The 19679-nt window shown below is 42.2% G+C and overlaps 1 protein-coding gene across 2 annotated transcripts in view; it reads right to left on the bottom strand.

Annotated features, from left to right (window-relative positions):
- Window positions 1-19679, bottom strand: part of RPTOR (regulatory associated protein of MTOR complex 1) — a 699963-nt gene that overhangs the window by 668735 nt on the left and 11549 nt on the right. The window lies entirely within an intron of this gene.

The raw sequence follows: 19679 nt of genomic DNA, 5'->3' as shown, positions 1-19679 counted from the left end.
AAAGACATATATTTGTTAAATAATTTCACTTTATTCACATCACCTAGGTATTTCTTCACTTGTCTCTCACAGTGCCACTTTTGCATTTCCTTCTATCATTAACATATCTGAGAAAAAAAAAAGTCATCTCCCCATTTTAGCATATTTGCTATTTTTGTTAAGAAGTGTCTATTAAGTTTTAACAGAGTAAAACAACAATTTATACAATGGCAGATCATAATAGCCAGTAACAACCCTAACTTCCTGAACTCCCCACCCATACCCACCTTTCCATACAACCAGGAGCCACAGAAACTAACACAATAGCAGCACTTTTGAGAGTATAGCACAATCATTCAATTAGCAGTTGATATGCGAGTATCCACTGGCCAGGCATACATATATCTTCCCTGCCACACAGCTGAGAGTTGTTTAATAAATGGATCCCAAATCTTAGGAAAGGCGGATTGCTTACTCCTCGTCGTTATTGTCCACGTCCAATGGTCTAAATGCAAAAGATTTCCGCAAACCGAAAGTCAAACGTCTGTGCATCACTCTGAATCCATTTATATAAGATAAATTTCCAAACAAAGCACACCTCCTTCAGCAAAAGATGGCAAGCTGGGATACTACAATTTACTTTGTCTGCAATAATTCCCAAAAGTCCAATAGAGGCATGCACAGTGACCGAGCACCCCAACACTGTGGACAGATACTTTAGTACAGATTCCCAAAAGCTATGAATTGGAGGACAATCCCAAAACCCATGGATTTAAAAGAGGCGTAGGCTTCAAGACATTTAGGATACTGCAGGGAAGAAATAAGTTTCATTTGGTAGGCCCTATTAGGAGAAATAATTATCCTGTTCAGTACTCATAAATACTGCTCACGCAAACCCAACTGAAGGAATGGCTTTATAAAAAGTCAGCAAGGTCATCTAATAAATCCTCACCATCAAGCTCTAACCCCAAATCCAGATTCCACAACTCAGCTAACACCCCAAGCCCCCAATGAGAGGTAAGAGTGCAAAAATGTATACAGGCTAGCCAGTGACTGCGTCCGTTCTCTAAATTAACATAGAAGCCTTTGAAAAGGACCCGATGCATAAGGGGCTTGACAAAGACCAAACATTTGGAGATAAAACTAGCAATTTGGAAATAATAAAAGACTTGACTGGGGTGAAAACTGAATAGCTCTTGACATTTTGTGAATGGATAAACTTGTTGACACTGATAATCCAGAAAATCATAGAATATAGGATGACCCGCACAAGCCAGTCGTGTAAAAAAATTTACTGTCTTGCCCAGGGAAAAACCAAGGGTTACCACTCAAGGGCAACCAAGGAGAGATCTTCCAAGAGAGCAACATCTTCCGTCTTATGGCTGTCCAGCCAAACTGCATGTATTTCACCAAAATATTTCGATACAAACAAGCCAGAAGGTCTTTAGAACTTGCATGGAGCAGAAATTGTAAATCATAAGGAGAAGCCATCTATTGTTCCATCTGCACACCAGCAAAACAATGGCGACCCAAAAGCCAGTCACCTAAAGCTCGAAACGCACAAGCTAAATTATAATACTGTTTGGAAAAGCCCCAACCCCCATTTCCACAGGAAGCATTAATTTACTAAGGGACACTCTCGCTTTACCTCCCCCCACACAAATCTAGAGCAACTCTATTTATATCTTTAAGATCCGAGGATGTAAGAATGAGAGGCATCTGCAGCACGTAGAGTAGTTTGGGGAGAAGTGATATTTTAAAACGGGGCTATTCTACCCATGAGCGTTAAAGGTAGTTTCATCCAACCTAAAGTACGCTTACAAATGTCACCCCAATACTGGTGAAATATTAACTTGATACCACTGAGCAGTATCCCTGTAAATGTGAAGACCCAAGTATTTAATTGAATCCTCTACCCAACGCAAGGGGTTGTCTGGCCAGGAGGCATGCAAATGCCCTAGAATGTCTAAAGCTTCAGACTTATCTAGATTTAGTTTAAGGCCTGAAAAGGAGCCAAACAAAAATATCCAAAATTTGCAGAAGGCAGCATTGCGCTTGAGAAATAAAAAGGATATCATCAGCAAATAAAAACGTGCTCATAAGGGCAAATTTATTAAGCACTATATGCCCCTGAAGAAAATCTTAAAGAGCAAGGAACAATAGCTCAAACAACAAAATGAATAACAAGGGAAACAGGGGACAGGGGCTGGGTGCCCCTGGACAAAGAAAAAAGGAGCTGAAAAACTACTATTAACCCAAATCTGGGCCCTGAAGTTAGCATATAATACCTGAATAGCCTGAAAAAAGGAACTGGAAAACCCAAAATTTGTCGAGACCAAAAAAGGAAGAATACTAACCAAACGACTGGCCAAAAGTTTAGCATAGATCTTAATGTCTACATTTAACAGGGAAAATCGATCTATAAGCAGAGGGCTCAATGAGATCCCTACCAGGTTTAGGCAGCACAATTATATTAGCATTGCAAAGGGGCTGATGCAAAAAAAAAAAAAAAAGCGCAGAAAGCAGGCGCTGAAAAGTCAGCGCCCGCTTTCTTAACGCATGCACGGCGCCCGCAAGGGGGGCACCATGTTTTATGGAAATTAGGGGGTCGCGCTAGCAAGGAGTCACTAGAGTCACCTGTGCGCCCCTAGCGCCTTCTTGCTAACACGAACCCGTGGTGGCTGCCGGTTACAAAAACAGATGTCGGTAAACTTGGCATCGGTTTTCATAACTGGCCGTCTGCCAGTAAGTTTACCGGCATCAGCAGGCTTTAATACCTGAGAGCTAAATGTGTGTCTGAGACACACACTTTTTTTTTTTTTTTTTTTTTTAATGCGGCGTGAATGAGTAATAGCCTCATTCACATGCATTTGCATGTGATGAGTGCTATCGCATACACGCCGCGTCGGACACGCGTTAAATAGGCACTAATCCCCCTATTGCATTAGGGGTGGATTAGCGCCTATTTAACCCGCGTCCAACTGCGGGTTATATAGTGCACTCGGCTGAGCACACTGTATTGCATCGGCCCCAAAGTGTCAGGCATTATACCTCTGATCACCATAGCATCAAACAGACTGCATACTCTGCAGCACCACTGGCTTAAACACGTTATAGAAAAAGGACGGTAACCAATCAGGGCTCGGCAACTTAAAATTCTTTAGGTCCTTAATCACCGCCGCAACTTCCTCCATTCGAATCGGCTCATTCAACCTAGCTGCCTGTTCAGGGGTCAAAACCAGTAATGAGATCCGTTCCATAAACCGATCTGTAGCTGGCAAGTCTTCCACCTCCGTTGTATATAATTGGTGATAATAAGATTGAAAAACAGCAGCAACACCCTCAGTAGAGGTGACCAATTTCCTATCACTCCCCTGGAGATTAGAAACAAATGTAGGTTTCGGTTCATCCCTCATTAAGTGAAATAGCAGCTTATCAGATTTGTTACCATGAAGAAATAGTTTATTTTTCAATGAAAACAAAGAGGATGTCGCTCTCTTATGCACGATCCTACTCAAAGATTTACGTAATAAAAGAAACTGACATTGGCGTTCAGGGACAGATTCAAATTAAAATCCCTTTTACAGTGGTTCAACATTAGTAAGGTCTAAAATCTCCCTAATTCCCTTTTATGCCTGAGTGTCCAATGATGTCTCCATGAAGCACTACTTTGGCAGTTTCCCAAAAAAGAACAGGGTTTGAATGATGTTGTTCATTACTGGATTCATATTCTTGCCATTTAGACAGCAAAAAATCCTTAAAAGTTTTATCCTACATCAACCACACAGGCATTTTCCAATTAGAAAAATCCCGGTCAGAGCTCGGTTGGGAGTGTGGCACTTTATGTCCAGGAGGATAAAGATCATATAAGATACTAAATGCACAGTAGAATCTATATGGGTAGAAATCATATGTGAGTTGGGTAAGAGTATAGTGATAGGAGTATACTACCATCCACCTAGCCAAAATGATGAGACAGATGATAAAATGCTAAGAGAAATCAGGGAAGCTATCAAATTTAGCAGTGCAGTAATAATGGGAGAGTTCAATTACCACACACAAAAAAAGAGTCTGTGGATAACCACAAAAATAATCTAATGGCAAAAAAATGTGGAAATCACAATATTATGAATAATAGCCTAAGAAGGTGTCAGCAAGCCTGACGTTATATGTCCTTATTATAGACACTAACCGGTCTACTCAATCATCCACCTTCATCATTTTTTAATTCTTTAATGCTTCAAAAATATTTTTATAGAGCTTTTTTAGACTTTTAATTAAAACAGTCCTCCATCCATGGATCTCAAGATAACTCAGACTCTTCTCAAAAAAATATTCTTATCGCCCTACACAGGCTGGTGTTTCGCTAACTCAGCTTCATCAGGGGCACATCAAAAATGTTTTAGCAAGAGTCAGTTTCCATTCAAATGGGACCAGACGTCTCAACCATCTTGTCAACAGGAATGTTTTTTTTTAGAAGAGTCTTAGTTATCTTGAGATCCATGGATGGAGGACTGTTTTAATTAAAAGTCTAAAAAAGCTCTATAAAAAATATTTTTGAAGCATTAAAGAATTAAAAAATGATGAAGGTGGATGATTGAGTAGACCGGTTAGTGTCTATAATAAGGACATAACACGTCAGGCTTGCTGACACCTTCTTAGACTATTATTCATAATATTGTGATTTCCACATTTTTTTGCCATTAGAGTTCAATTACCCCAATATTGACTAGGTAAATCTAACATCAGGACATGCTAGAGACATTGTGTTCCTGGATGGAATAAATGACAGCTTCATGGAGCAAGAGGATCAGGAACAGACGAGAGAGAGAGCTAATTCTTAGTGGAACACAGGATTTAGTGAGAGAGGTAACGGTAGTGGGGCTATTTGGCAATAGTGATCATAATCAAATTTGAACTAATGACTGGAAGCAGGACAATATGTAAATCTACAGCTCTAACACTACATTTTCAAAAGGGAAACTAATAAAATGAAGAAAATAGAAAAAACTGAAAGGTGCAGCTGCAAAGGTTAAAAGTGTACAACAGGTGTGGACTTTGTTTAAAAATACCATATTAGATGCCCAGTCCAGGTGTATTCCACGTGTTAAGGTGGAAGAAAGGCAAAATGATTACTGGCAAGTTAAAAGGTAAGGAGAAAGAGGCTATTTTAGCCAAAAAACATCCTTCAAAAACTGGAGGAAGTATCCATCTGAAAAAATAGGAAAAAGTATAAGCATTGTCAAGTTAAGTGGATAACAAACTAGTTAAGAGACAGGATACAGAGTAGGATTAAATGGTCAATTTTCATAGTGGAAAAAGGTAAAACAGTGGAGCACCTCAGGGATCTGTACTTGGATCGCTGCTTTTCAATATATTTATAAATGATCTGGAAAGGAATACGAGTGAGGTAATCAAATTTGCAGATGATATAAAATTATTCAGAGTAGTTAAATCACAAGCAGATTTGGATAAGCATCCAAATGGCAGATGAAATTTAATGTGGACAAGTGTAAGGTGATGAATATAGGGAAAAATAACCCATCCTGTAGCTACACAATCTTAGGTTCCATATTAGGAGCTACCACCCAGGAAAAAGATCTAGGAGTCATAGTGAATAATACATTGAAATCAGCTCAGTGTGCTGTGGCAGTAAAAAAAAGCAAACAGAATATTAGGAATTATTAGGAACAGAATGGTGAATAAAACGGAAAATGTCATAATGCCTCTGTATCGCTCCATGGGGAGACCACACCTTGAGTACTGTGTACAATTCTGGTCGCCACATCTCAATAAAAGATATAGTTGCAGTGGAGAAGGTACAGAGAAGGGCAACCAAAATGATATAGGGGATGGAACAGCGCCACTATAAGGAAATGCTAAAGAGGTTAGGGCTGTTCAGCTTGGAGAAGAGATGGCTGAGGGGGGATACGATAGAGGTTTTTAAAACTATGAGAGATTTTGAAGGGTAAATGTGAATCAGTTATTTACTCTTTCGGATAATAGAAGGACTAGTGGGGACACTTCATGAAGTTAGCAAGTAGTACATTTAAAACTAATCTGAGAAAATTATTTTTCACTCAACACACAATTAAGCTCTGGAATTTGTTGGCAGAGGATGTTAGGGCATTAGTGTAGCTGGGTTTAAAAAAGGTTTGGATAAGTTCTTGGAGGAAAGGTCCATTAACTGCTATTAATCAAGTTGACTTAAGGAATGGCCTCTGCTATTACTGGCATCAGTAGCATGGGATCTACTTAATGTTTGGGTACTTGCCAGGTACTTGTAAAATGGATTGGCCACTGTTGGAAAAAGGATGCTGGGCTTGACGGAGCCTCTGTCTGACCCAGTATGGCAACTTATTTTCTTATGTCCTTTAGAGGCTGTGGACTGATGTAAAGTAGGCCTTAAGTTTGTGGGACAGCTGCGGGAGGATAAGAATACTACTTATAAATCCTTTCAGTACTTCCTCAGTGACACAGAGATGGGGGTTGGGTTCCAGGGTACCTTCCCTATTGGAAAAGATGTTTTTCAAGAGGACATCTCCAAAAGAGGTATTCTATTGGTCTATTAATCACGGCAGTACTACAGGTTGAGACCCCCCTTTCTCACTTACTGCACAATGGAACAGGGAGCTACAGCTAAATCTGGGAGATGATGACTAGAAAGAGAGCTTAAAGACAATCTACAAAATTTCTGAATATACTTGTCTGGTTGAGTTGATCAAGCTCATCCACCACACTTAACCATTAATTCCCCCCTTTTATGCCAAGTACTCACTTGGGTCTAACAGGATGTGGCTTGCAGGGTTCATATTTACATATATGGTGGGCAGGAGGATTTCTGAAAAGAAGCATGCTGCAAACTCTTGTCTTGGACGCAGATGATGTTTTTACTCTGGAGCTCTGCCCCTTGGGGCAATTTGGGAATCAGGGTCAATAAGCCTCTAAGAAAATTCTGGCAGGCCAATTGATCCTTGTGGGTAGGTTCGTTAGAGTTACTCAGTGGAAATCAATCTCCACCACAGTAATGTGGCGTAAGCAAATAAACAAATTAGCCCCAATTGAAAAATTAGCTAATTTTTTTTTTTTTTAAACATAGAAAAATTATGTACAAGACGAGATCTGGGATCCATTTTGGAAAAGAAACAATCATGGATTGCTGTTGCCTCTTTGGGTCCTGTTCTCTAATTCCTCAAGTTACTGTTACATTGAACTAAGAGAGATATCTGCATATCTGTACACCTATATGGGGCTATGCTCCTTAATATATTCTCAATAAGAGGTATGCATTATCTGTGTGAAGCTATAATACCCGTTTAAGAAATAAGAAACTGTCCCCTTTGGTAAGCACTAAGGCCAGTATTGCCTCCTCCCATGTTCTGTTACAGTTGACGGAACAGTTCTCCCCGCAGAGAATCTAGAAGACATCGCAGCTGAGATGTCCTAACCAGCATCCAGCAGAATGAAATCCCTTAGTAAGAGCACCTCCCCTTTCATAGACATTTTGTGAATAGCCTCCATTAAACAGCTATCCATTTCTTCTGTCTGTGATGGAGGTCTGTGTATTACATCAATATAAGCAGATGTTCCACTCCTTCTTTCTAGATTAACCCACAGTGCCGCCTCCTTAAAAGCATTCTTATTCAGGAAGACGTTTAACCTTCCTCATCAATTGTTTTATTGGAAGAGAACGTGTTGTATCTATTGCTGGAACAAAAGTGTGGAACTCGCTACCAATGTACTTGAGATTACTAGCAGAAAAAAAAAGCAATTTAAAGCGGAATTGAAAACTTGGTTATTCAAGTGCACCTTTACAGAGCATGAAACCTTAGATATAAGCTGCAAAACACCAGAATGTGAACCTTAGATATAAAGCTGCAAAACACCAGAATGTGCTTAACTTTTATGAATTCCGTTTTTACTTTTTATTTTTATTTCTCTTAGCAATATTAATTAAATTTAACAGCCTATTAATACTATTTATATTTTTATGCAATTTGATATTCTGTTTTAGATTTAACCTTTTTATTTTCATCATTTAACTTAACAGCTAATTTATTTAATTTTCCTCTTTTATGTAGTTTTTAGCTGTTACTATTTTAACAAAATAATGTATTTTCTTGTGTGTTTTAATTTGTGAACCGTTGTGAAGGCTTGTCTGATGTGACGGTATAGAAATGCTAATAATAAACTAAACTATTGCATTACTAAGGAAATCCATTTATAAGGGAATTGCTTGGTTTAGGAACCCACTTAAAGATGTTTCTTTTAAGGAAAGTTTCCCATTTTAGACTTTTGGTTGTTTCATATTTAGAAAGGCTTATTAATCTGAAATTTGTGTGTATGAAACGTATTGGCTGTATACCTGACCCAATTTTTATAATTTTATTATTACCGTTACTTAGTGTTGTGTAATTTTGAATTTTTGTTCCTCATTTTGAACCTAATAGGTGATCGGCTAAATTGAAAACTGAACAGAAAGTGGAGTTACTTACCTGTAACAGAGGTTCTCAGAGGACAGCGGGATGTCATGCCTCACACACGGGTAACATCAGATAACAGCCTAACACAGAACTTTCACATCAGAGCTTCCAGAAGCTTTGAGCGTGCCCAGCAGAGCACGTGCAGCCTTCGAAGTGCTCTCAAGCTCATCTTTCCCACGGAGCATGCAGGGTGCAGTTCATCTCTCTCCGTCTCTCATTGCTGCCACAGTGAAGGCTTCTGGCGCTGTTCTCACAGGGCCCCACAAATTGGTTTTCTACTTCTAGTCCTCTGGATAGTTTTTTTTTCATTCAGTCTAAGTTTCTTTATTTTTCTGTCGGCTGTATAGTGCACTGGGTTCTGGTGTGCTCCAGGGAAGCTCTGGTTAGATTTTGTCCAGCCTTCAAGTCATTTATTCATCTCACTTATTTGTCATCAGATGCTTTGGCTTACAATTTGCCCCCTGTGCAGCTGGGTTAGGTCTAGCATGGTTAGGGACAGACCATGGTGTCTGAAGACTGCTCCCATGAGACTATGACCTCCCAAGAGAACGTCAATGTTTAGAAGCTTTTGGCAGTCTTAGCCCAGCCAATGGGCAATTATTGTCACGGGCATCAACGTCAAGGGGTCCAGAACTGCACCGACTGCCAGCGGTGCATTGACATTGTGGTGGCATTATTGTCCCTCTCCCCAAACCGCTTCAGCTCCTGCATCAGATTGATGTATGATGCCAAGAGAGGGGACAATCTGACAGCAGTCATCAATGCCCCCCACCAAAGCATTCCTACGGTGAGCAGAACTTGGATTCCCTGAACTGTGGTGAGGACAGCAGTTCTCTGAGGATCCAGGTGACCAATTCACCTCTGATGATGCCCATTAAGATGAGTCCTCCCCTCCTGCCAAACTGAAAGAAATAAATTCCTAACAGAGATCACGGAATCAGTAAAGTGTAGACAAGTACTTTAATGAATTCAGAAATAAGATACTGCACACAAAGGGGCAGCCACCACCAGTACCCACCAGAAGTAAATAAAACTAACCCAAAGAAAAAATAAAATATTGACATACAGTTAATGTGAACAAGCTTCTGTACATTACTTCACCACAAATCACACCTGCTCCTTTATTAGTAAACGTGTGCACGCTCCCTCAGACTGACGTTCGCACGTACACACCCTCACACACGCTGACACACACACACTCACAGACTAACTCCCAAATCTCTCTCATGCTTCACCCCTGCCATCTGTGAATATATAAAAAAAGGTTTTTAGTTACATTGGTGATGGGGGGAATCCAGGCAGGGCTGTTGATGGCCCTGGTGTGGGAAGAGGTGGGCAGATAGGCCCCAATGTGGCAGGGAGGGAGGTAGGTAGGTTTTTTTTTCCCCCATGGACTCAACAAAAGGGGAACCAGCATCAGATATCAGTAAGCAAGAAGCCTTCAGCCAGTGGGGAGAAGGCAGCAGCCAGAGGTCAGCTGGCTACCTTCTGCTGGAGCTCTCACTGCCACAGTGATGAGGGAAGCAGGGGGAGCATCAACAACGCCGCAGGAAAATTAAAAAAAAAAAAAAATAGTGCAGACTCATGGAGCCTTAACTGCAGCTGTGGGGAAAAAGGGGAAAAAATGTGCAGGCCCAAGGAGCTGTGGCTGTAGTCACAGAGAAAACAGAAGTGAGCGGATAGCCTCAGGGGAGACTCCCACTCTGCCAGAAGAGCTGCTGCAGAGCCTGGCGGTGATTGCACTGGGCTACTGCGATCAACATCAGTCACGTGACTGGCCTGATCAAGCCATCAAGGCATGCTGAAGCCCTGAGAGTCCAATCCACCCCAGTCACCAGGACATAAGCTGCTTCATATTTCACACTAACTCTGCCAGTTAGATATGCATATTACATGGAGGTCTATATTCAGACAGCCCGTATAGCGCAGTTAGCCGGCTAACTTTGGAGGCATATTCAATAGTGCAGCCACCTTATTGAATATAGATGGCTATCTTAATTAGCTAGCTGACTAACTATAGCCAGGTAACTTTAGGATAGCTCTTTGACTCGACCAGACTTAGCCAACTAACTGGTCGATACAGTAAAGTCTGTGGGAGAACGCCCACTCTCCTGTGCGCGCGATTCACTATTCAAATTAGGCCCGGCGGTAAAAATAACGCCTCCTTTTGGACCGGAGCGGTAGCTGTCAGCAGGTTCTCGAGCTCGCTGACAGCCACGGGCTCGGAAACCGGACGCCAGCAAAATTGGAAACTTTCAGGACCTCTGACTTAATATCGCCATTATATTAAGTCGGAGGGTGCACAGAAAAGCAGTTTTTACTGCTTTTCTGTGCACCTTCCCGGTGCCCGAAGAAATTAGCGCCTACCTTTGGGAAGGCGCTAATTTCTGAAAGCAAAATGTGCGGCTTGGCTGCACATTTTGCTTTCTGAATCACGCAGGAATACCTAATAGGGCCATCAACATGCATTTGCATGTTGCGGGCGCTATTAGGTTCGGGGGGGTTGGACGCGCGTTTTCGGCCCCTTACTGAATATGGGGTAACGCTAGCGCGTCGAAAACACGCGTGGAGCGCACTGTACTGTATCGGCCCGTAAGTCATCCAGCTCTTAATATTGCAGTTAGCCAGATAACAACTCCTCCCAGTTATGCCCCTGGACCACCTCTAACATATCTGGCTAAATTCTAGCTAACTTATTAGCTGGCTAGAATTTAGCCTGATAAAGGCTGAATATAGCCGAGTAAGCCAATCAGATGGATAACTATTACATCCAAATGACTTCTGAATATGGACCTCATGGAGCTCAAATGCTTAGTGAGAATGATTTAAGGGCAAACAGCTGCATCACTCTCAGACAGACTGGGTTGTACAGCTGCAGAACACACTTCTTGATATGGATTTATAAAACAACTAATGTATTTCGATATATTCCGGTTTGTTTCTAACAGCCTCTCTCATGGGCTTACTAGCTAGTCTTTCTTGAAATGCGGTTTGATAATCTGGAGGGATCCTTCTAAATTTCAGTCTGTCATCTTGCTATTAATTACAATAGCACCAATAAGCAATTTGTTAAAAATCAACATGAGGACACTGACAACAAAAGCAGAGCATGCATGTCACCAAAACTGACTGATCCTCCAGTGGCTTGGGAAGTCTAAATGGTTTCCAAGATCCTTCATCTTCCCAAGCTTTATACAACAGAAGTCCAGGGCTCTCAGAATCAGAGCCGCTTTGGGAGGTCTGCATACTGCATGAATAAGAATATTTAAACGGTTGGTGACACACAGACAAAAGAAATACAGTGCATTATGTATTTTCTTCTGAAGTCACAGAGATAATTTCACTGCTGGCAGTTATTTTAAAAGACTAGGCTAAAGCCTTGTAAGAGGACCAAAATATGATAAATCAAACAAATTTACTCCAGAGAATATGGTGTACTGCCTGTCCATCCTCAAAATGAAACCAGACCCTGCACAACCATTCCCTAGCACTCTGCAAACATTTTGTCACCAGACGTGCAATTACAACAGAGAAAAGCACTCTCTGGGAGCTCTTTAAGTGAACAATTCTCCCTTGGCTCTCCCAGTGCATTAAACAACTGCCTTTTGCAAATTAAAAATTACAAACAAATGTTCCAGAAATAAGCAGAGGGATTTTCTCTCTCTCTCTCTCTTTGGCATCTGAAATCCTCACGCTGCAGAGAAAGAGAATGCATGTTTGGGAAGCAGGAATGGAATTCTGACAGATCAAAGGAAGCAGCAAAGAAAACAGCTTCTGCAGTTACATACATATAGGACGATGCAATATCATCGCGTAAAAAGCCTGCGTCCAAACTGGTCGCACTTTTTTTTTTTTTTTTTTTTAACTTGCGCACATCCACCTCTCCTGGGCACTCGATGCAATAGGCAAATGAGCTGCCGTGCTAAAGGGGACGTGCAATGGGTAATTTGTGCGCCTGTAGCACTCTGCATCGGGCGCCCAGGAGACATGACCTGTGCGCCCACAGCTGCCTGGCTACAGCTCCCTCCCTACCCCCGGGCAGGGCTGTTCCCAATTGGTCCTTGTTATTGACACTTGTCAGTGAAAGGTCCAGTCCCCTTTCAGGACAGCCTTCTGAGAGGGGATTGGTCCTTTCATGGACATGTGACAGGGAATGGACCAATAAGCAGTAAGTGAAGGAGTAAATAAATTAATATTACTTGCCTGACACTTAATATTGATTTAGTTACCCCTTCACGTACTGCCGGCAGGGGTTCCCAGTTGGGCCAGACCTTGGGGATGCTGCTTTCTGTGGTTTCCCCCCTATGGGGAAGCACAGAAAGCAAGATTTCTTGAGCAAGGCATGATATTGCAACACTACTAATAGGAGGAATCACAGAAAGCAGAATTTTGGTTTTTCCCCATGAGCCCTTGAGTGTGGTATGCTTTAATGCCAGCTCCCAGGAGGTGTTAAATTTGCCGCCTTAAAAAGGGTGCCTTGGCTGAGTGGCAATTTTTGGCATTGCGGGAGTAACAGCTAATAGTCTCATCTACATAGAATTCACATGTGATCAGCGCTAGCAGCTATGCATCGTCTGGACGCGCTTGTCCCCATATTGCATTGGGGGTTATTTTAGCACGTTCAAAATGCACGTCCAATAGAGTGTTGCCTGGTGCGCTAGCCTGAGCGCACTATATTGTAACGGCCTGACAGCGAAATCACCAAAGACGCAAATCTTCAGATTACAAACGTTTGGTCCCAAAATTGAGCCTCCCTTCCTTGGTCATCAGAAGCCTCTAATGCAGAGCAGCACATCAACAAATGGATATATGGCAAAAGAAAAAGACCCATCCAAGACTGTTTAAACTGCAAGCATATATTCCACCTGCTTGCCGTAAAAGCACGACTGCTTGTTAAGTTCGCTTTATCATCAAATCACAGTTCACTTTCTTCTTTCATGGCTCTCTACCCTCCTGGTTAGATGAGTATGCAGGATGCCATACTTAATCCAACACCCAGCCTGCTCCCACCCCCTCCATGTCATACATACAAGATTTGTAAGTGTAAACAACTACCAAAACTAGCAACATAGTAAATAAAAGACAGAGATCAAAATGGCCCATCCAGTCTGCCCAGCTGAGCCTCGTCCACAGGAAGTGGGGACAGAGCCTAGACAGCAAGCTTCGCCCACAATGCTCGCAATTCTTTGAGGATTGCCGCTGCTGCGGCCATGGTCTGGGGATGCTGCATATCTCTTGGAGGTTTACTGCGGGGGGGGGGGGGGGGGGGGGAGAAACGGCGCGACAGTGGCAATGAATCAGGGACGAAACGCATCCCTGTCCACTTTAGGCAGATGCATATATAAATTCCCATACATAAAACAAAAACACCAGCTCCCTACTTCCCCATGTCTTTTACCTGACCTCTCTGCCCTTTTCTCACCACTGCCCTGCATATCTGACCCAAGCATTCCCAAAATTTGTCACCGTGGTGGCCTCCACCACCTCTGCTAGTAGGCTATTTCAGGCCTTGCCATCATCAACATTCCTCCTTACAAAACCAATACTTAAGCCAACACCCAGGCACCCTTCTCTGTCTTATCACCAAGTTTTATAATAATCCCCCCCCCCCCCCAACCATCACAATTAGTGAGGTTGTTGGGTTTTAATCATGGTCCCTGCATACAGGATACCTCAGTCTTTGTATTGCTGCTCCGGGCAGATTTCATCAGACCTCTAAGAAAGCACTGGAGCAACCAGACCACTGCTGTTTAGGCCGTTAGCTGCTCCGTGCAGCGCGCGCAATGCTTTTTTGGAAGCACAAAGCAATCATGCCATTGCTGTTTTGGGCAGAACTGCCACTCTGTGCAGGTTACCCCGATGCGTCATCACCATCCTTTTACCTCCAGGGATTCCTTGCCTTTATCCGTGCTTTTTTTTTTTTTTTAATTCCTTTCCTGTTTTTGTCTCCAACACCTCCTCTGGGAGGGCATTCCAGGCATTAAAAGTTAAAGAAAAAAAAAAAGTTTTATGCTATCATATGTGCAATAAAAAAAAAAAAAAAAAAAAAAAAAAAACTACTGAGAATCAAGTACTGTGACTGAACTATTCCACAGCACAGCTTCCTGTCAGGCCGATACAGTAAATTGCGCTCAGGTGGCGCGCACTGTTATCCCGCGTCTGGACACACGCATCGACGCGCTATTTTTACCCCTTATACAGTAAGGGGTAATAGTGCATCGAAACGCGCGGCCAACTCCCCCGAAACTAATAGCGCCTGCAACATGCAAATGCATGTTGATGGACCTATTAGTTATTCCCACACGATTCAGAAAGTAAAATGTGCAGCCAAGCCGTAAATTTCTGAGAGTAAAATGAACTCCTGCCCAAAGGCTGGCGTTAATTTCAGCCAGCAGCAGGGAAGTGTACAGAAAAGCAGAAAAAACTGCTTTTCTGTACACTGTAATTTGCCCAAAATATTCTTCCTTACCAGGAGAACAAATCAGTCAAGAAAAGCCCTAGAATTTGCTTCTGTACTAAAAACTTTTATTACACCCAGAATTATTATAATGTAGTATAAACCAGTGGTTCTCAACTGGTGTGTCGCGACACACCAGTGTGTTGCCGTGTCACCACACTTCCCGGTCCCCCGCTGACCCAGCTGCTCCCCGGTCCTCCTCCGTTCGGGCTTAAAATGCTGTCAGCCCGGGCGGAACACGGCAGGACAGCTGGAGTCAGCGGCATCCTCTCTTCTTCCCGCCGCCCGGAAGAGGAAGTGGTGAGCATCGGGTGCGTGCGTGGGAAGAAGAGACCATGCTAGTGTGGTCAGAATCGGCCCGAAGAACAGAAGAGAGGCGCGGTCTGAAGAATGTGCAGCGCGGATCGGAGGAAAATGAAGAACATCAACCCCCGCGGCCGATGGGACTCCTCCTCCGCGAGGGCTGAAAATGAAGGAGGTCGGGGCTGGGAGGAGGCTGCTGCTGCCGCTAGTTCCGGGGGGGGGGGGGGGGGGGGGAGGGAGAGACAGTGACTAAGCAAGCATGTGTGTTTGAGATCGTGTGTGTGTGTGTGTGTGTGTGTGTGTGTGTGTGTGTGAGTGAGATAGCATTTATGTGTGCGATTGAGAGCCTGTATATATGAAAGAGAGTATGTCTGTGATTGAGAGCCTGCCTGTGAGAGAGAGAGCATGAATGTAAGTTTACGATTGGGAACCTGTATGTGTAAGTTTGTGATTGAAAACCTGTTTGTGTGAAAGAGTATGTGTATGATTGAGAGCCTTTGTGTGTGAGAGAGATCATGTGTATGCATGATTAAGAGCCTGTGTGTATAAGTAACAGAGAGAGCATGTGTGTCTGTGTGTGATTGAGAGCTGGTTTAGGTGAGGGAGCATGTGAGTATGTGATTGAGAGCCTGTGCGTAAATGAGAGAGAGAGAGAGAGAGCATGTTTGTAAGCATGTAAATGAGAGTCTGTGTGTGAGAGAAAAAGACAGCATGTATGTGTGATTGAAAGCCTATATGTGTAAGCGTGAAAAGAGACAGCATGTGTGTAAATGTGTAATTAACAACCTATATAAGCGAGAGAAAAAGCATGTGTATATGTGAGTGACTGAAAGCATGTATATAGGTGTGTAATTGAGAGCCAGTGTGAGAGAGAGCGCTGGTATGTGACAGAGAGAGGAGAAAGTTCCAAGCAAACCATCCCTCCTCCTGCTAATTCAAAACAATCTCAGGAGACCTGGATATTTATTTTATTTATTTTATTTATTAACTTTTATTTACCGACATTCGTGAAACACATCATGCCGGTTTATCAAACGTTCCCAGGTATGCAGAGCAAAAACATTGTTGTATCATTTTTCATTATTGGGCCTTTGTGTCTGCTATTTTGAAATATTTTATTGGTATCTAGAAATTTTTTATATGAGTTTTTAATTACTGGATATTCCACTCAGCTGTTTCGAAATAATCTGTTCTTTTTGTTAGTATGGTTTTACTGCTACTGATTTTATATTTCTTGATGTGTTTTATAAGGACTGGTGATGTTTCTTTTTTTCCTTTGTTACACTGCATACAGAGACTCTGGCTTGTTGCAGTTTCCAATTCAGTTTTTGTCTGCATGCTTCTAGTTATGCTTTATGGTCTCTTTATTCTTTGTTAGGTGAGGGTCAGCACATGTGATTTAGGTGAGGTTTTCTGCTGGCGTGTAGTTTCTGTGTAGGACTCTATAGCAGCCTGGCTTGGTCCGTTTTCCTAATAGGAGATGTATTGGTGTCTTAAGGCCTGGTGTAATATTTTCAGTTTTGCCTTTTCTTAGGTAAGGTGGTTACTGTTTAAGTGCTGGAAATTGGTGCTGTTTTGGTGTGGGATGTTTACTATTTATGCAATTTCTGTTCAGACAGAATATGTATTTTTTCCTCATGTCATTTTAAACAATAAAAATAATTACTGGACCTTTACTTTTTATTTCTGCCGTAAATTGTAATGAGCAGTGTGTCACACATGTGAGCGTGGCCTGTCAGGTGTGTCACGATGGGAAAAAGGTTGAGAACCACTGGCATAAACCATATATATTTATGCTGACTTTACATTCAAAGACACTTAATGAAGAATAACTATTAGAATAACAAGGTAAAATAAAAAAACACAGAAGCCAAGGGTGCTCCTCCATCAGCACCAATTACTTGCAGAGAGAGAGAGAGAGACACACACACACAGACAAGGATTTGGTGTGCAGAGCAACAATGGTTTCTGCACAATCTAGGTATGCACTTACTGCAATGAATAGCTTCTATCCCAAGGGCGGCTGCAGTGTCTAAACAACCCTATGGTCAAGACAAGCAAGTAGAAATTCTCTCTTAAAAAACGAGAACCGCCAACTTACTCTATCATGTCATATCAATATGCGTGTTAGGTTGGCTGGAGTACCCTGGGCCTTAGAATATTAATTTTATTCATCTCTTTGCTTTGATTCTTACACACAAATTAGTAGCAGAACATTGTAAAAATTACAATATACTTTAGCACATTGTTAAAGCTATTTTTTAGGCCAGAGCCCTTCTAGCTGAGGCCAATTAAAGATGAAACTAAGCGAAGGCTAATTTAATCCTCCCGCTGAACACTAGAAGTCATCTTTTTTAATCTGCAAGCCTTGCAGCATTCCAACATAAGAAAAATCTCAGCCAACAAAAAAAAAAAAAATCTATTAACTTTTAATGTCCCTTTAATATTTTATTGTATTCACATATTTCTGCTCTAGATCCTGAATTTCACCATCAGCTAAATTACTTGAAATAGACTTTTAAAGAAAATAAATTCAAGAGCATTCTAAACTTCTAGTTTAGGTAGAAACATCACTAACAGAAAGGATGCATGTAACAGAAAAGGCTGAACTGGGCAGATAAATTGGCAGATTAAGCCTTTACAAGACATATATATATATATATATACTCACTTGGATAAAAGCTGACCCAGGCTTCTACTATAGGATCACCAGATGGCTCCAGGTCATCAGGGACAGGCTGAGGCAGTCCTGGTTCTGCCTCCATCACATCTATAGAGTTCCAGCCCTGCTTTTCTTATAGAAATTGAATACTTCCCAAAGGAAGACCACTCCCTTAATAACCTCAAATACAGGGAAATTTCACGAACACATAAATGCAAAACATGTGACTTGAAGATAATCAAACACAATAGACTTAGAGGACACTGGCTCTCTCACCCACTATCAGATATAGGCCATCTAAATATAAAGTGCTACACGTTTCATGGAGCCACTGTTTTCTTCCTTCTAATTCAGGGCTTCCCAAATGGGGGTCACAAAACCTTCAACTTACTGGGGTCTTAAGTGCCTGCATCGTTAGAAATCAGCATGGGGCTTTGTGAGCCGGCCCACATGCACAGGCCCTGCAGCACCACTGCCCTTGCATGAGTTTCTATGCTAACAGGAAGCCCTGCATGAGGAGGCCACTGCAGGACCTATGAGCTTGCACAAACCCACAGGCTCTGTGCTGACTTTCATTTCTACCACTGCTGTCACTTGCAGATCCACCATTAGGCTTGGGACCAGCCATGTGGGAGGGAGGGGAGCAGATTGTTATCAGTCAGTGGAGATAGCCACTGCTTTTCTCACCCACCACAGAAGCTCCCCAAGCGAAAAATGCTGCACATGGCATCAGCCTGCCCTTCTCTTCCCACCAGTTGTCGTCATCTACCTTTGGCCCAGTGCACAAAGGAAAATACTGCCACTGACCCTGGTCAGGGGGATTGTTTGGAAAGGGGACTATTTGAAGGGAGGGATGAGATGCAGAAGGGGTTTGAGGGCTGGATAAGGTGGAAAGGGATTGGCTATGGAGGGGCAAATGACATAAGATCAACTGGGAGATGCAAAAAGGGGGTGAGAGGGGATCCACTGGAAAGGATGCAAGAGGGGAGAAGGGAGGCAAAATAGGGGATGAGGCATAAATGAGGAGAGAATCAGGGATAGGTTAGAGGGAGGGGGTGACATGATCAGATGGGGATTATAAGAAGGACTGAGTTGAGAGAGGTTCAGCTGGGAAATATGAAAATGTCTGGAGGGTGTGAAAGAGGGGATGGGCTAGGGAGGTGAGCAGATGTTGAGAGAAGAGGGTTCACTGGAGGGGAGAAGATTAAAAGAAGGTCCTTTAGAGAGGATGGAGATTGAGAGAGGGGAGCAGTTGTAGGGCAGGTAGTGTGATAATTTGTTTTGGTAATCCTTTGGAATCATTTATTTAATTTTTATATACCGGTGTTCCTGTATGCAATACAAATCACATTGATTTACAATGAAACAGAACATAATAATTCGCCTGGAGGCGGTACATGGTACATAGGTTACGGAACTTGGACCGGGGAAACTATTCAAGCGTAACATTATGAATTTAGTACATAAAACAAAACTCTTAGGTGTCAAGTCTCTTGGAACATCAAAAACCAAAACCAAATGAAAACCGTATAAAGAAAAACATGACCATAGAAGTGGAGCGTAACTGTAAAAATGTCATTTGTATGCTTAAAACAGGGATTTGCTACAGTGTAATAGTAGTATGATACTTCGAGATTATGAAGGACTTAATTTGTACATAAAACAATAGAGAAGAAAGTTAGAAAGATGCGAACCGGTGGCTCTTGCTAGCTGGATGAGAACCAGGGGCTCATGATCCTGGAAAAGCTTGGCCGAAGAGCCAGGTTTTAAGTTTCTTTTTGAATAAAGAATGGCA

This window comes from Rhinatrema bivittatum, chromosome 4 (genome assembly GCF_901001135.1).
Source record: "Rhinatrema bivittatum chromosome 4, aRhiBiv1.1, whole genome shotgun sequence".
Lineage (NCBI taxonomy): Eukaryota > Metazoa > Chordata > Amphibia > Gymnophiona > Rhinatrematidae > Rhinatrema > Rhinatrema bivittatum.
The sequence above is the reverse complement of the archived record's forward strand: the minus strand, read 5'-3'. Positions and strand labels throughout refer to the sequence as shown.